The sequence below is a fragment of the Odocoileus virginianus genome, unplaced genomic scaffold, assembly GCF_023699985.2.
Source record: "Odocoileus virginianus isolate 20LAN1187 ecotype Illinois unplaced genomic scaffold, Ovbor_1.2 Unplaced_Scaffold_4, whole genome shotgun sequence".
Taxonomy (NCBI): Eukaryota; Metazoa; Chordata; class Mammalia; order Artiodactyla; family Cervidae; genus Odocoileus; species Odocoileus virginianus.
Genome location: NW_027224266.1, coordinates 1,626,282 through 1,644,560, shown reverse-complemented (window position 1 = coordinate 1,644,560; position 18,279 = coordinate 1,626,282). Strand labels below are relative to the sequence as shown.

Sequence of the window (18,279 nt, the reverse complement as noted above, 5' to 3'; positions counted from 1 at the left end):
AACAAATGGGACCTAATCAAACTTATAAGCTTTTGCACAGCAAAGGAAACCATAAACAAAATGAAAAAGACAACCTACAGACTGGGAGAAAATATTTGCAAATGATGCAACCAACAAGGGCTTAATTTCCAAAATATACAAACAGCCATATAACTCAGTTGTAACAAAAAACAAAACAAAACAAAACAACCCAATCAAAAAATTGGCAGGAGACCTACATAGATGTTTCTCCAAAGAAGATATACAAAAGCCAACAGACACAGGAAAAGATACTCAACATCAATAATTATTAGAGAAATGCAAATCAAAACTACGATGAGATATCACCTCACACCAGTCAGAATCAGTTCAGTTCAGTTGCTCAATCGTGTCCAACTCTTTGTGACCCCATGGACCACAGCATGCCAGGCCTCTCTGTCCATCACCAACTCCTGGAGTTTACTCAAACTCATGTCCATTGAGTCAGTGATACCATCCAACTATCTCATCTCTGTCATCTGCTCCTCCTCCCGCCTTCAATCTTTCCCAGCATCAGGATCTTTTCAAATGAGTCAGTTCTTCGTATCAGGTGGCCAAAGTATTGGAGTTTCAGCTTCAGCATCAGTCCTTCCAATGAATATTCAGGACTGGCCATCATCAAAAAGTCTTATTGCTGTTGTTTAGTCACTAAATCATATCTGACTCTTGCAACCCCATGGACTATAGGCTGCCAGGCTCCTCTGTCCATGGGATTCCCCAGGCAAAAATACTGGAGTGGGTTGCCATTTCCTCTCCAGGGGATCTTCCTTCTCCAGGGATCAAACCCACATCTCCTGTATTGGCAGGTGGATTCTTTACCATTGAACCACCAGGGAACCCCCTCAAGAAGTTTTCAAATAAAAAATTCTGGAGAGGATGTGGAGAGAAGGGAACCCTTCTACACTGTTGGTGGGAATGTAAATTGGTACAGCCACTATGGAGAACAGTATGGAGGTTCCTTAAAAAACTAAAAATAGAGCTACTATATGATACAGCAATCCCACTCCTGGCTGTGTATCCAGAGAAAACCATAATTCAAAAAAGATACATGCACCCAGTGTTCATAGAAGCACTATTCACAATAGCCAAGACATGGAAACAACCTAAATGTCCATTGACAGATGAATGGATAAAGAAGATGTGGTATATATATACAATGGAATACTACTCAGTCATAAAAAGAATGAAATAATGTCATTTGCAGCAACATGGATGGACCTAGAAATTGTCATACTGAGTGAAGTCAGTCAGACAAAGACAAATATATGATATTGCTTACATGTGGAATCTAAAAAAAGGATGCAAATGAACTTATCTACAAAACAGAAACAGACTCACATCATAGAAAACAAACTTATGGTTACCAAAGGGGAAAGGGGTAGAGATGGGAATAAATTAGCAGTTTAGGGTTTGCAGATATAAACTATTATATATAAAATAGATGAATAGCAATGTCCAATTGTATAGAACAATAAACTGTATTCAATTTCTTGTAATAAGCTATAATGGAAAAAATATAAAAAATATACATATATATATGTATAAGTGAGTTACTTTGTTATATGCCAGAAACTAATACAACAGTGTAAATCAATATACTTCAATTTAAAAATTTTTTATGAAAGAAGTAGGGCTTGAGAGTTTTTTTTGAAAGTTTGGAAAATTTTGATTTAGGTAGAAAGGGAAAGGTAATGATAGAAAAATGAGTAAAAACCTATAGATATAAATGGATATAGCTATTCTTGGTAGTTGCCAGATTAGATAATTCAGGATGTCTTGGTAGGAAGCAATGTTAAGTCATTAATTCTAGACTCGACTCTAGAGGCTTAATTATCAAATGCTGACTCCAGTTCTGACTTCACATGTTGTTTCTGTTTAAGTGTCCACCATCTCTAATTGAAATCAACGTTCAGAGTCTTAATTTCATTCCCAGAAGAGAATTTGACTGTGGTCAAATCATTTGTGGGCTAATCATCTATGGCCAGGGGTTTGAGTCGTGAGGTATATTAAGTTGAAGAAGTTAAGAAGTAAGGCAATGATTAGCAAAGTAGACATCATTTTGCTTATATATGTGGGTTGGGGGCTGAGGCAGGACAGCATGAGCTATGAACAATTTGCATAGAGACTTTGTCTTTTCATTGTGCTCCCAGTGTTTGGCACATGCTGCTAAGTCACTTTAGTCGTGTCCAACTCTGTGCGAACCCCATAGACAGCAGCCCACCAGGTCCCCCGTCCCTGGGATTCTCCAGGCAAGAATACTGGAGTAGGTGCCATTTCCTTCTCCAATGCATGAAAGTGAAAAATGAAAGTGAAGTCGCTCAGTTGTGTCCAACCACTGAGCCACCAGGGAAGCCCAGATCCAGTTCCTCACAGTAGAAGACCAATAAATTGTACCTTTTAAAACGTATATGTGAAGATACCGTATTTGCCCTTTGTCATCTTTTCTCCATGCTGAATCTCCCAATTACTTCCAACTATTTTTTAAATATTTTATTTGTTTATTTTTGACTGTGTTGGGTCTTCATTGCCTCACAGACTTTCTCTAGTTGCGGCGAGTGGGAGCTCCTCTCTAGTTGCAGTGCAAGGACTTTTCATTGTGGAGGCTTCTCTTGTTGCAGAGCACAGGCTCTAGGACACATGGGCTCAGTAGTTGCCGTTCCTGGGCTCTAGAGCACAGGCTCAATAGTTGTGGCATATGGGCTTAGTTGCTCCGAGGCATGTGGCTTTCTCCCAGATCAGGAAATGAACCTGTGTCTGCTGCACTGGCAGGTAGATTATTTAACACTGAGCCAGGTGGGGAAATCCCAAATATTCTTTATATAACATGCTCCCCAGGCTTTTCATAGTCTTGGATCTTGTCTTTTAGATATATGCCACTTAGTTACCATGTCACATGATACAGAATGCTGCTGCTGCTAAGTCGCTTCAGTCGTGTCCGACTCTGTGCGACCCCATAGACGGCAGCCCACCAGGCTCCGCCGTCCCTGGGATTCTCCAGGCAAGAACACAGAATACATTACACCAAATATTATCTTTAAAATTTTTTATTAAAATATAATTGATTTGCAATGCTGTTAGTTAGTTTCAGATGTATAGTAAAGTGATTTAGTTATATATATATATAATATATGTTATATATATTCAGTTATATATATATTATTTTATATATGTATATTATTTTTAGTTCTCTTCCATTATAGGTTATTACAAGAATATTGAATATAGTTCCCTGTGCTATACAATAGGTCCTTGTTTTATATATATTTTATATATAGTAGTTTACATGTTAATCCCAAACTCCTCATTTATCCCTCCCCCCTTCCCTTTGGTAACCATATGTTTGTTTTCTATGTCTGTGAATCTATTTCTATTTTGTAAATAAGTTCATTTGTATCATATTTTAGATTCCACATAAAAGTGATATCATATGATATTTGTCTTTCTCTGACTGCTTCACTTTGTGAGAATCTCTAGGTCCATCCGTGTTGCTGCAAATGGCATTATTTTGTTCCTTTTTATGGCTGAGTAGTATTCCATTCTCTATATGGAATATAGACTGTACCACATCTTCTTTATCTGTTCTTCTTTTGATGAACATTTAGGGTGTTTCCATGTTCTGGCTATTGTGAGTAGTGCTGCAATGAACATTGGGGTGCATGTATCTTTTCTTTTTTTTTTCATTTATTTTTATTAGTTGGAGGCTAATTACTTTACAATATTGTGGTGGGTTTTGTCATACATTGACATGAATCAGCCATGGATTTACATGTATTCCCCATCCTGATCCCCCCTCCCACCTCCCTCTCTACCCAATCCCTCTGGGTCTTCCCAGTGCACCAGGCCCGAGCACTTGTCTCATGCATCCAACCTGGGCTGGTGATCTGTTTCACTATAGATAATATACATGTTTCGATGCTGTTCTCTCGAAACATCCCACCCTCGCCTTCTCCCACAGAGTCCAAAAGTCTGTTCTGTACATCTGTGTCTCTTTTTCTGTTTAGCATATAGGGTTATCATTACCATCTTTCTAAATCTTTTCAAATTATGGTTTTCTCTAGATATATGCCCAGGAGTGGGATTGCTGGATCATACAGTAGTTCTATTTTTAGTTTTTTAAGGAACCTCCATACTGTTCTCCATAGTGGCTGTACCAATTTACATTCCCACCAACAGTGTCGGGGGGTGGTTCTCTTTTCCCCACACCCTCCCCACCCTTTATTGTTTGTATACTTTTTGATGATGACCATCAAGCCCCTAATCTATTACTTCCAGCCTAGAATACTTCCATGGTCTGAGAGGCTAGGGAAATGAAAGACCCAGCAACCCAGGAGCATGTATCTCCATAAGAACATCATCCTTAGAAGGGTTTTTTGAGAATCTATGATAGATGTGAAGGGATAATAAGCTGAAGAATGCTAATAAAATGTGAATTATGGTTTTATTACAAGAAATCTTCTTACAGAAAGGTCTCTGTTTGCAGCTCCTTGGCCACAAAACAAGAACTTAGAGAAGATGGCAGTGGAAATCATGGTCCATAGTTGGACCAATGTAAGAGTCAAAGTCACCACTTATTCTATTTTCTTCTTGATTTGCACCCAGAATGCTCTCTATACTAGCCAAATTTTAATTAGAAGAAAATGGAATAGTAAGATATAATTTTTCACCTATAAAATTAGCATATAGGTGGGAGTATTACAGCTTTCTTGGAAAGCAATCTGAGAGACTGTTAAAAACTTAAAAGATGAACACGAGTACCTATCCTAAGGAATTAATTAGAGAGACCAATCAATATTTTGACAGAGTTATTTATCATTCTGAATAATTGGAAACCTAAATGTACAATGTCCAATATTGAGTGAATGAATATATAAAATAGCATACTAATGATATACATTCATTAAAACAATGCTTTAAAATATTCATTTAAATGAATGTGTTTATGATATAATGTTATAAAAATTATGTATAGCATAAAATCTCAAGTTTGGAAGATAATATTGGTAAAATATTAGTAACTAGTTGTCTGCAGTTATTAGCTTTAGAGTAATGCTAATTCCTTCTCTATCCTTTTATGTATTTTCCAAACTTTGCATAATACACAAATGTCATGGTTATAATCAGGAAAAAAATCAATTTGAAAAATAAAAGAACTTGATCTGAAAGTGGAGATACCTATTGATCATAAGAAGCTTGGTTTCAGATGCTCTTCATTACCAGTATCAGTTAACAAGACTAAGACTTTGTTGGCAAGTGTCTGGGATCAGGTTTGCTAGAACTTTAAAAAGACCTCTGTCTGTGAGCAGTAGACGGGAACAGCTTAGTTTTATAACATGGTCAAAGAATGGGGAAATGGAGCCCGATTCTACCAGTCTGTCTGCCTTTGAAATTGCGTGCTATTTGTGTAACTGCTCGCACTTGGTTGACAGATCAAGGGGCACCCTGCTGATCCTCATATGGCAAGAACTTAGATGGTAATTTCAGGCCACAACAGATGGGAACTGTAAGCGCAGAAGGTCACTCAAAATATTAGTTGCTTTATCTCTGTACAGCTATGAAGAGAGGAAACAAGTTGCAGGCCTGCCATAAGATAGTGCATTTGGTTCATTCCAGAATGCTCCTATCAGTACACATGAAGGGCAGAGTACATACAAGGGCAGACTTTCAATTAAGTCACTCGCCAAAGACCATTGGGAACAAGGACAGAGAATGACATCCTGGACAAAAGACTGTCAATGACAGCCTGGCTAATAAGCAGTGAATTAGGGGTTTCCATATACATACAGTATCACAAGACCCGACAAGTACAAAATGTATTCTGGAAAAAAGCATGCTATACTGTTGTTCTCTTTAGTAATTTAGGGCCTTAAATGATTCAGAATGCAATTTAAATGAAAAAAAAGTTATAAGATATTGGTAACATAATACTTAAAGTGGTTGAATTTGCCACTGAAATCTTCTTTAGAAATGAACTTTCCTTTTTAGGACTGAGGTGGTGCCAGTTTTTATAAACAAAAAGAAAGTGTTTAAGGAGTGCAGCTGAGTATGAAAAATGTTTTCCAGGTCTTAATAAGATGACTGAGTTTATGAACAGGATACTTTTAAGAGTAAAAAGTGATGAAGTCATGGGATGAGAATTAAATTTAGAATACATGAGACCAGTTGGGCTTTGAGGATCATGGCCCATAGTTTTTTTCCCCTGCCTTTAGCTGAATTTAATGAAGATCTTTGAAATTTTCATGCCTCTATCATTCAAAAGACCTCTCCAAATATGCTTCATTGTAGAAGAGTGACACCATAATAGACATAAAATTAGATAAAGGAGATTAAAAAGTGATACAGAATTAAGATAAAAAGAAGCAAAAATAAACCATTTGAAAAGTGTTTGCTTTTAATTTAGAATATATTTGAAGGAGTTATTAAAAAAAAATAGGGAGAAAAGTGAAGTCGCTCAGTCGTGTCTGACTCTTTGCGACCCCATGGACTGTAGCCTATCAGGCTCCTCCGTCCATGGGGTTTTCCAGGCAAGAGTACTGGAGTGGGTTGCCATGTCCTTCTCCAATTAAAGAAAAATAGGGAAAACTTTTAAAAATAAAAATATTTTTATTGTTATTTTTAAAAACATATGTCTGATGTCTTGACATCTGCTATTTGATCTTCTTCTTTTTCATTTATTTTTATTAGTTGGAAGCTAATTACTTTACAATATTGTAGTGGGATTTTTGCCATATATTGACATGAATCAGCCATGGATTTACATGTGTTCCCCATCCCGATCCCCCCTCCCGCCTCCCTCCCCATCCCATCCCTCTGGGTCTTCCCAGTGCACCAGCTCTGAGCACTTGTCTCATGCATCCAACCTGGGCTGGTGATCTGTTTCACCCTTGATAGTATACTTGTTTCAATGCTATTCTCTCAGAACATCCCACCCTCACCTTCTCCCACAGAGTCCAAAAGTCTGTTCTGTACATCTGTGTCTCTTTTTCTGTTTTGCATATATGGTTATCGTTACCATCTTTAATGGACTTTTCTTAACTGGTTCATAAACTATTTCTATAATAGGAAAATTGTCAGAGGAGTAAAAACTTTACAGATTAAGAAATGGTTAAACTGAATGATTTTATGCTTAAGCAAATGAGACTCTTCTTAAGTCTTAATGCAACAATATAGAAAATCTTGACTGTGGATACATTTTTACCACTACACTTTACAAAGAATTTGAAAGTTGAAACTTAAAAACTATATGGACCACTTCTTTGAAGAAAGTAATTGAAAAGCACTTGTAGACCTGGCATGGACTTTCTTGTTCACTCAAGCAGTTTAAGTGACATTGTTTTGTGTGTGACACCAATGAAGAGGCTCGTCTGTGCATATATGTTATAAAGTTGAGTAAGGAGATGGAGAATTTCTAAATATAGTCCTTCTTTTTGAGTGTTTGTTCAATATAGTGAACATTTGTTTAGGTGACTACTATGTGCCAAACGGAGAAGGCAATGGCACCCCACTCCAGTACTCTTGCCTGGAAAATCCCATGGACAGAGGAGCCTGGTAGGCTGCAGTCCATGGGGTCGCTAAGAGTCGGACACGACTGAGCAACTTCACTTTCATGCATTGGAGAAGGAAATGGCAACCCACTCCAGTGTTCTTACCTGGAGAATCCCAGGGACGGGGGAGCCTGGTGGGCTGCTGTCTATGGGGTCACACAGAGTCAGACACGACTGAAGTGACTTAGCAGCAGCAGCAGCAGCAAGGAAGAACTTTATAGTATTAACAGTGATTCAACAATGAATTTGAAAATCTTGAGTGAGGATCTCTGAAATTACTTTGGCAGAGAACCATAGCTGTTGGAGGAAAGACTTTTGTATCTAGTTTGTGGGTTGGACTAGATGACCCTAAGAATCCTTCCAACTCCATGTAGTTGTGTGTAGTTTTAGTTTGCTTATTTTCAAAGCCGTATAGTATTTCATTGTGTGAATATACCCCATTGTGTGAATATATTTATCTATTATACCGATGATGGACATTAGGATTGTTTCTAGTTGAAGTTATTAAGACTAATGTTGTTATAAGCATACTTTTATCTCTTTTTAAATTAATTTTATTGTGGTAAAGTAGACATAAAATTTACCATTTTAGCCATTTTAAGTGTATTTTCTTCACAGTGTTGCACAAGTTTCATCATTATCGATTTCCAGAAATTTCTCATCATCCCAAAGAGAAAATCTGTACAGGTATGCCTTATTTTATTACACTTCTCTTTATTGTACTTTGCAGATACTCTGGTTTTTTGCTTGTTTGTTTGTTTGCTTTCATACATATATATGTATATATATATATACATATAAATTGAAGTTTTGTAGCAACCCTGCATCAAGAGAATCTATTGGTGCCATTTTTCCAATAGAATTATTTTAAAATTAAGGTATGTACATTTTTAGACATAATGCTATTGCACACTTAATAGACTACAGTATAAACACAACCTTTATATGCACTTGAAAATAAAAAATTTATGTGACTCACTTTATTATGATATTCTCTTTATTGGAAACAAACCCAGAATATGCTCTGAGGTATGCCTGTACTCATTAAACAATAACTCCTCCCATTCCTTCCTCCTCCCAACCTCTCATAACCATACTCTACTTTCTGTATCTATGAATTTGCCTAGTCTAGGTACCTCATAAGTGGAATCATATAATATTTGTCCTTTTGTGACTGGCTTATTTCACTTAGCATAATGTCTTAAAGTTCATCCATGTGGTAGCATGTGTCATAACTCCATTCCTAAGCATTCTTATACACATCTTTTGGTGAACACATATATTCTTTTCTGTTGGGTTCCACCTAGGAATGGGATTGTTGGGTCATATGGTCCAACATTTTCCCAAGGCTAGCACAATCTGCTTCACTTCTCCCAACACTTTTTTTCTCCTTATTCTTTTTCCTTGCCTTACATCCACAATCATTGCAATGCTCCTCCAGTATGAAAAAAGCTTCCCATTACTCTGTTTTTCTCTTCAATCTACTAGATCATTGTTGTTGTTGCCTTTGTTGTTTATATTTATATGTGTGTGTGTATATATATATATATATGTGGTGGTGTGGTTTAGTCCCTGGGTCGTGTCTGACTCTTGTGACCCCTATGGACAGAGGAGCCTGGCAGGCTACAGTCCATGGGATTCTCCAGGCAAGAATACTGGGATGGGTTGCCATTTCCTTCTCCAGGGGATCTTCCTGACCCAGGAATGAACTGGGGTCTCCTGCATTGTAGGCGGATTCCTTACCAACTGAGCTACAAGGGAAGCCCATAAATATAACAAAAAAATAACACAATGAACATTATATACCCATTACCCAGCTCAAGAAATAAAAAGTAGTAGTATCTTGGAGCTCATCTCTAATCACATCCTCCCCCTTCTCCTCCTCCTAGCTCCTCCTCACAGAGATAACTATAATCCTGAATTTTGTGCTAATCATTCCCTTGCTTTCCTCTGTATTTGGCCACCTATATATCCGTAAACAACATATTGTTTAGTTTAGCCCATTTATGAATGAGGCAAGGGAGCTGGGGTATTCTTAAGGGCTGTCCGTAAGGGACATTAATTTCCAGGCCCTGCCAGCTCTGAAAACAGGCGACAGGAAGGCTCTGGCAGCCTGGAGGCAGTCCTCAGACCAAGAGATGCAGGTGACGGCTGTTGGGGGGGAAAGCACACTGGGGGTCAGTGTGCTGCAAATTGTAAAAGAATGGAGCGGACAGAAGTGGAGTCTGCTCTGTCTGTTGACTGCGATAGCTATCTAAGTGAGCCTTCCTGCCTTGGTTTCTCTCCCATACAATTCATTTTCCAGTCACAGTTATTCATTCAAAAACTCAACAAGTATTTATTGAATACTTACGACATGTCAGGCATGGTCCTTGCCTGGTGAATCTTACAGTTTAGCAGGGCAGACAGATTCTAGACAAATAATTGCAACTGGGATGCACTGTATGAAATAGGAAGTAAGATCACGATACTATGGGATCAGATGGCCAGAGAAAGCCTGCCAGGTTACTTCACTGGAGTCCTGAAAGAGTTGTCTAAACAAAAGAGGGAGGAGGGCAGGGTGGGAGGGGAAGGGATGAGGGTGGAGGGAGAGCATTCTAAGCAGAGGGGACATTTTGTGCCAAATTTCAGAATTGAAAGAGAGCATTTCAAGGAACAGAAAGCACCAAGCTCAATTCCATGGCTGTCTCTGGAGGAACATATCTCCAAAATTCTGCCACAAATAAAACTTATGAACTGGTTTGTGGCTAGAATGAGGTTTGAGAAACAACTAGGAAGTTTGAGCCTTCAGATCTGGATTAGGAGAACAGAGCAGATTCCTCAGCTTGAGCAAGGTTTCAGGAACTGCCTTGTCTGTTGAATTAAAAAAGGCATAATCAATGGAAGTAGCACTTTGTATTTATTGGGCTGATTTTTATCTATATTTAAATCTATATATTTTGGCCAGTACCTGAAATGTGGCCTGTTTGAAAGCAGGAAAGATGAATTACCAGATTAATTATTTAGGGCTCTAGTCACTATTCTAATCATTTCTTGATGTGAAACCAAAACATCTTCCTCTGTTAAGAGTCATCATTATCTATCATTGAATGCATTTGGATTTCAACATGAATGTATGGATTTCACATATTTTATATGCCAAGTCAGGGAATGGAGCCTCACATAAATTTTAATATACTAAATTTCATATCAAAGTCATAGCCTTGCTTAGATTTCAAATGTGTATCTGTATGTGATCTCAGTAGCACCTCAAAGTGCCTTACTCCCTTGACCTACTGCCTGGTCAGTCTGGGCACTTCCCAGCTCTGTGTAAACTTTCTTATCCATTTTCTCACCTTCTCAAAACTCCCAAGTATTGCTTAAGAAAGTCATGTAACCCTGCTGATTAGTTACACTTGAAATGCCTTTTATATGATCTCAGGTAAAAGCTATTTAATTCCTTTGTTTGAGTCCTTTATTGCTTTCCTTATATTCATTTTTCTAATCGTATCCTTTCACTTTCTTCAAGCTCCCCCTTATTGCTCTCCCATCACCTATCTCAGCTTCTCTTAAAAAAAAAAAAAAAAAAAAAAAAAAACTTTCCTTTTTTATTAAAGGAAACATGTCACTTTCCTTTCCAAAAAAGTTAACTTTTCTCTCCTCTTGAATACCAGATTCCATCTTTTCTAGGACCCCAACTCTCTCACTTTTATCTGCAATTCTCACTTCCCATGGGCCCCTTTCTTTCAGCTTACAGATGTTCTCATTTTTTTATCCTTCCAAAGTATTTTCTCAATCTACAGAACTTCTGAGTGGCTATTGACCTCCCCTCACCTCCATAGCGATTACTGTAAGAATGGTCTACATTCACTTTCTCTGTGTCCACTTCCAATTTACTTTTCAATGCACTTGAAACCTGTGTCACTCAAACCTGTTCCCCCTTGCTGTACTGTTCCCCTATCAATGCCTCACTTCACCACTTGCTGCCTCTGTAGCCTAATTTCCTCTCATTCTTCAAACCATTTTACTCCTCTGTAGACATAGCCCATACCACAGTGGTTCTCAACCTTGGCTGCACATTGGAACTACCTGGGAAACTTTTTAAAAAACTCCTAATCCCCCAGCTGCACCTCAAACCAATTACATTGAAAACTCTGAGAGTGGGACCCAGGTATTAGCAGTTTCCATATCTCCATTTCTGTTACCATTGTGCAGCCAGAGTTGAGAACACTTGCACTGAGCCTTATCTTTGGCTTCTGTGTCAAAATCCTTTCCTAAAACTCCTGGCAGGGAGGCAGGGTGATGTTGGAACCAGACAAATCTGGCTTTGAATCCTGGTCCCATCATTTATTATTTATGTGACTTTCAGAAAGTTTTTAAATTAATATTTATTCATCTCATTTTTCTCAACTGTGAAGTTCAGTTCAGTTCAGTCACTCAGTCATGTCTGACTCTTTGCGACCCCATGGACTGCAGCATGCCAGGCTTCCCTGTCCATCACCAACTCCCGGAGCTTGCTCAAACTCATGTCCATTGAGTTGGTGATGCCATCCAACCATCTCATCCTCTGTCGTCCCCTTCTCCTCCTGCCTTCAATCTTTCCCAGCATCAGGGTCTTTTCTAATGAGTCAGTTCTTCCCATCAGGTGGCCAAAGTACTGGAGCTTCAGCTTCAGCATCAGTCCTTCCAATGAATCATTCAGGACTGATTTCCTTTAGGATGGACTGGTTTGATCTCCTTGCAGTCCAAGGGACTCTCAAGAGTCTTCCCACACCACAGTTCAAAAAAATCAATTCTTTGGTGCTCAGCTTTCTTTATAGTCCAACTCTCACATCCATGGGCTTCCCTGGTGGCTCAACTGGTAAAGAATCCACCTGCAATGCAGGAGACCCCAGTTCAATTCCTGGGTTGGGAAGATCCCCTGGAGAAGGGATAGGCTACCCACTCCAGTATTCTTGGGCTTCCCTGGTGGCTCAGATGGTAAAGAATCCTCCTGCAATGTGGGAGACCTGGGTTCAATCTCTGGGTTGGGAAGATCCCCTGGAGAAGGGAACCACTACCCACTCCAGTATTCTAGTCTGGAGAATTCCATGGACTGTATAATCCATGGGGTCACAAAGAGTCGGACATGACTAAGTGACTCTCGTTTTCACTTTAACTTTCTCACATCTATACATAACTACTGGAAAAACCATAGCTTTGACTAGATGGACCTTTGTTGGCAAAGTAATGTCTCTGCTTTTAAATATGCTGTCTAGGTCAGTCATAGCTTTTCTTCCAAGGAGCAAGTGTGTTTTAGTTTCATGGCTACAGTTACCATCTGCAGCGATTTTGGAGTTCCCAAAAATAAAGTGTGTCACTGTTTCCACTGTTTCTCCATCTCTTTGCCATGAAGTGATGGGACTGGATGCCATGATCTTAGTTTTTAAATGTTGAGTTTTAAGCCAGCTTTTACATGCTCCTCTTTCATTTTCAATAAAAGGCTCTTTAGTTCTTCTTTGCTTTCTGCCATAAGGGTGGTGTCATCTGTATATCTGAGGTTATTGATATTTCTCCCAGCAATCTTGATTCCAGCTTGTGCTTCATCCAGCCTGGCATTTCTCATGATGTACTCTGCATATAGTTAAATAAGCAGGGTGACAATATACAGCTTTGACATACTCCTTTCCCAATTTGGAACCAGTCCATTGTTCCATGTCTGGTTCTAACTGTTGCTTCTTGACCTGCACACAGATTTCTCAGGAGGCAGGTAAGTGGTCTGGTATTCCCATCTCTTAAAGAATTTTCCAGTTTGTTGTGATCCACACAGTCAAAGGCTTTGGCATAGTCAATAAAGCAGAAATAGATGTTTTTCTGGAACTCTCTTGCTTTTTCTTTGATCCAGCAGATGTTGGCAATTTGACCTCTGGTTCCTCTGCTTTTTCTAAATCCAACTTGAACATCTGGAAGTTCATGGTTCATGTACTGTTGAAGCCTGGCTTGGAGAATTTTGAGCATTACTTTGCTAGTGTGTGAGATGAGTGCAATTGTGCAGTAGTTTGAACATTCTTTGGCATTGCCTTTCTTTGGGATTGGAATGAAAACTGACCTTTTCCAGTCCTGTGGCCACTGCTGAGTTTTCCAAATTTGCTGACATATTGAGTACAGCACTTTAACAGCATCATCTTTTAGGATTTGAAATAGCTCTGCTGGAATTCCATCACTTCCACTAGCTTTGTTCATAGTGATGCTTCTTAAGGCCTACTTGACTTCACATTCCAGGATGTCTGGCTCTAGGTGAGTGATCACACCATTGTGGTTATCTGGGTCATTAAGATCTTTTTTGTATAGTTCTTTTGTATATTCTTGCCACCTTTTCTTAATATCTTCTGCTTCTGTTAGGTCCATAACATTTCTGTCCTTTATTGTGCTCATCTTTGCATGAAATTTTCCCTTGGTATCTCTGATTTTCTTGAAGAGATCTCTAGTCTTTCCCATTGTATTGTTTTCCTCTATTTCTTTGCATTGTTCACTTAAGAAGGCTTTCTTATCTCTCCTTGCTATTCTTTGGAACTCTGCATTCAGATGGGTATATCTTTCCTTTTCTCCTTTGCCTATCACTTTTCTTTTCTCAAGCTATTTCTAAACCCTCCTCAGATAACCATTTTTCCTTTTTGCATTTCTTCTTCTTGGGGATGATCTTGATTGCTGCCTCCTGTACAATGTCACAAACCTCCGTCCATAGTTCTTCAGGCACTCTGTCTATCAGATCTAATCCCTTGAATCTATTTGTCACTTCCACTGTATAATCATAAGGGGTTTGATTTAGGTCATACCTGAATGGTCTAGTGGTTTTCCCTACTTTCTTCAATTTAAGTCTGAATTTGGCAATAAGGAGTTCATGATCTGAGCCACAGTCACCTCCTGGTCTTATTTTTGCTGACTATATAGACAGGATAGCAATGCTTAATATTTGTAAAAATTAAATGAGTTAGATTATGCAAGATACTGGGCATATGATAGGTCCGCAGGCCATGTGCTTTCCATGGTTGTCTGCTTCCTCCTTCCCTTCTCTACATGCGCTCTGTGTTCTTGTTCCGTCCTCCTTCCAAAACAATGCCATTTCCTTCCTCCTTCTTTTCTCTATCTGTATCTGTATTTTTATTCTTAGTTTTACTTTTCAGTACTATTCAAATAATTCCCCTATTTTGTTCTCTAGGCTAACTGTCCTCCTGTGTTACATGCTCCTTTTCCAAGTCTTTGTCAGGCATCTCCTGATCTATGTCTTACCACTCTGGGTTCTTACTTTGCAAACCACAAAAATTGACTCTTACAGATTTAAGCAGAAAAACAACCTATTGAAAAGATGTTGGCTATCTCCCAGCATCCTTGGGAAAGCTGGAAAACAAGAGTAGAAAACAGGCAAGATTGTAGAGAGGTTTCATACCTGGGACTTGGGCCAAAATCACTCAGCAGAGCCAGAGTGGTAAAGACAGAACTCCTGAATGCTGGAGACTGCAGCTTCTAATGGACACTGGAGCTTTACATTTTTGCATCACTAATTCCAGATTCAACCCACAAGACAGGCATGTCTGTTTAGCTAAATCTAGTCTCAGCTGTACCCTAGCAGCAAGAGGAGCGAGAAAGCAAATATTTGGCTTTTTAAACGGCTGTAGTAGGAAGTGGGTTTCTACCTTCTAACCAGACTTAAGGCAGTGGGGATATTCTCTGGTGTGGGATGAGCATTGAAAAATGGCAAATGCCTACTACAATGTCCTATGAATACCTCAAACTTAACATACGCCACCCAATCTGCATTTTACTCCACCCTCACTCTTCCCACCCTCTGCTCAAACTGGGCTTGCCAGTTGGTTTTCTTATTCAGTCAGTGATATCACAACTCTGATATTTCTTGAGCAATTTTCAAACTCCTCTTCTTCAGGTTAGATCCTACTCCTTCAACCGTCTACAATTATATCTACTTACACCAAATGTGCATAATGAGACTTTCTCATTTTTCAAGATTCATCTCAAAAATCACCTCCTCCACGGGCCTTCTACGATCCTTTAATCAAGATTACTTTCTCCTTCCTTTGTGTTCCCACAGCACTAAAATTTGCACTTCTTCAGTTGCTTTTCTGTGATTCTACCTTAATGTGCTGTTAACTCTGAAGTCAGGGATACATTCTATTTATCTTTGCCTCCCCATTGCCTAAACCTAATGCTTTGTACTTAGTAAATCACTCAAATTATGATTTGTTAGTTGAAATGTTTCATGCTAAAGCTCTTTCTTGCTGTAGATAATTATGCATATCACCAAATCAAAGACAGCATTGAGTATAAACCATATTGTTATATGTGCTGAATAAAATAAATTTCAAATTCACAATATGATACGTCATTGACAGTAAGATGCATCCTGATTTTTTAGATGTAAAAATATATAAAAAATTTGCACCTTAGAATTTATGAAGGAAGTAGTTATTGTTGTTTAATAGCAATATAATTTATTCTACAAAGCCATTAGTTATGGATAATTTGCAGTATATCAAAAAACATAAATAATTATTTTGAGTTAGATTTTCTCAAAACCCCATAGATGGATACTTACAGTAATCCACTTATGCTTCATTTATTCTTGATGCTTATGCATTTGACAAATGTCTTCTCTGTTATCAGGAATGTTTTCTTTAAATATTATAGTATTTACCACATTATGGTATTCTTTAGGTATATGGCTTGGGTCTAAAACTAATGAGGCTTCATTTAAATTACATGATTTGAATGTCAGGGTCCCTACATTTGAGAAGGTGGCTTTTCACTTGTTTTTGTTTATTCCTGCTCTCTTTCATCTGAGATTCTGGGAGAGGCTTGGGAAAGAAGAACAAGCCTCTGGACTCATGACCTGGGATAGGAAGGTGAGATCCACAAATAGTATATATAGTGTTTTCTATGTAAAAAGAAAACGTTGCCCAGAGTGAAATCTGTTGCTTCTAACTCAAATTGACTTAGGTTGCTCTCGATCATACCTCTGACAGCCTCAATTGCACAGATGATAAGAGCTGCAGAGATTCCAGCTCAATTTATCAAGAGCACAGAAACAGGAAAGAGATGAATGATCGGTGATATATTCATTAAAATGAAAAATTTTTAAAAATATCCTACTGCTTGCTGTGTGGTTTTTACTTCAAAAATTATGGACAAATGGAAATATTTTAAATTTAATGTTCTTTTTTTATTCTTCCTCCTTCCCTCCCCATCCCAAGGCCAAATCTAATGGATTCCACTTTTTGCTGAATAAATAAGACAGCGTTGTGCCCAGAGTTCCTCTCCTTCAGAGGTAGGTAAGGGAATTCATCAACCTTGTGTCCACCCCATCCCCCATCCCTCCCACGCGGATACTTAAAATAACTGTGGAGTCATTGTACCAGAGGCTTCCTCAGCCAGCGGAGTTTCGTAACAAGGCAAGTGGGGAACAGGCTCTTCTGGGTGAAAATGAAGCTTCATTACTTATGTTTTGTTTAACCACAGCCATTTTGTCATTTTGAAAAACCCGAGGTTACTTTGAGGCTTGGTTCTCTTGAAGGTTTCTGTGAATGTTCTCAGTTGATATATTAGAAAAAGTTCATTTAGTCAAAATGCCATATACGTTTTGGGAAGCAAAGAAATCTTGTGTTTTTTTTTTTTTTTTTAAGACAAACGTGTCCTTAAAATATTTCATTATTTAAATTCACCTATAAGTATCTGGACCTTCAGACTGGTATTTATTTTGCTTGATTTATCATTCACCAGAAACAGAAAACATTAAAGATTGCTCTGCACACTTTCAGGAGCAACTTTCACAAGGGTAATAGCTGTTGACATCGTTTAAATTTGGGAGTAATTTGTTCCTTACGTAACAATATTTCAAAAAGCATCAGAGTACAGGAGAGAGTGCACTTGTCAAAAACAAGGCTTTTAGTATGGGAATAAATTATTTAAATCATGTTGCTTCTCAAAGCCCAGAGGACAAAACTAGGGAAGTAGGGGCCTGGGTATTGAATGAGATTTAAGGTCTCTAGGCTTCAGTTAGAAAACATCTTGGGTGCAATCTGTTATTTTGAGAACATTAAACTGATTTATGGGTAACATATAAGAGTCCATGTGACTTGCTATTTTCAGTTCTCAATGACTTCAAAGAAGCCTGTAGACCAGTTTCTCCAAGTATGGTCCCAGATCAGCAGCATAAGTATCTTGTTAGAAATGCAAATTCTCACCCCTACCCAGGACTGATGAATCAAAACTCTGGAGATGTGGCTTGGCAGTCTGTGCTTTAACAAGGCTTCCAGGGGAGTCTCATGAATGCTAAGATTTGAGAACTACTGGTCTAAGAATGGTCTTAGCTTAATAATTTTCCTAAAGACTATATCTTTCTTCACCCATACTGATAATTTGAAATTGGCTTACCAGATAAATAACCTTCTTGTCTATTCCTATCAAATGCATCTACGAACAAGTACCACTTGAGAGTATTCAAGTGCATGGAGTTTAAAGTGACCCTTATATGCAGACATATACTGTTTTGTTATACGTTATTCTAACACTGGTCCATATCGCAAATAAATTATTTGGGAAACTCAAGGCAAGCACATCCATTACAATCTTGAGCATCCAGGTAGATGGAGGCCTTCCTAAAATGTAGCCACTCCCACACATACAGTTTATTTTCTGGTGTTTATGCCTTTGCATATGCTGTTCCCCCCTTGCCTGGAATACCATTCTT

At 38.4% G+C, this 18,279-nt stretch overlaps 1 long non-coding RNA gene across 1 annotated transcript in view; it reads left to right on the top strand.

Moving 5' to 3' along the window:
* LOC139033372 (uncharacterized) overlaps nucleotides 1-16,858 on the top strand; it is a 174,159-nt gene extending 157,301 nt beyond the window's left edge. The window contains exons 2-3 of the long non-coding RNA XR_011485951.1: nucleotides 8,178-8,246; nucleotides 16,784-16,858. This is a non-coding gene — a long non-coding RNA (uncharacterized lncRNA). The remainder of the gene's footprint in view (nucleotides 1-8,177; nucleotides 8,247-16,783) is intronic.
* Nucleotides 16,859-18,279: the final 1,421 nt, after the last annotated feature.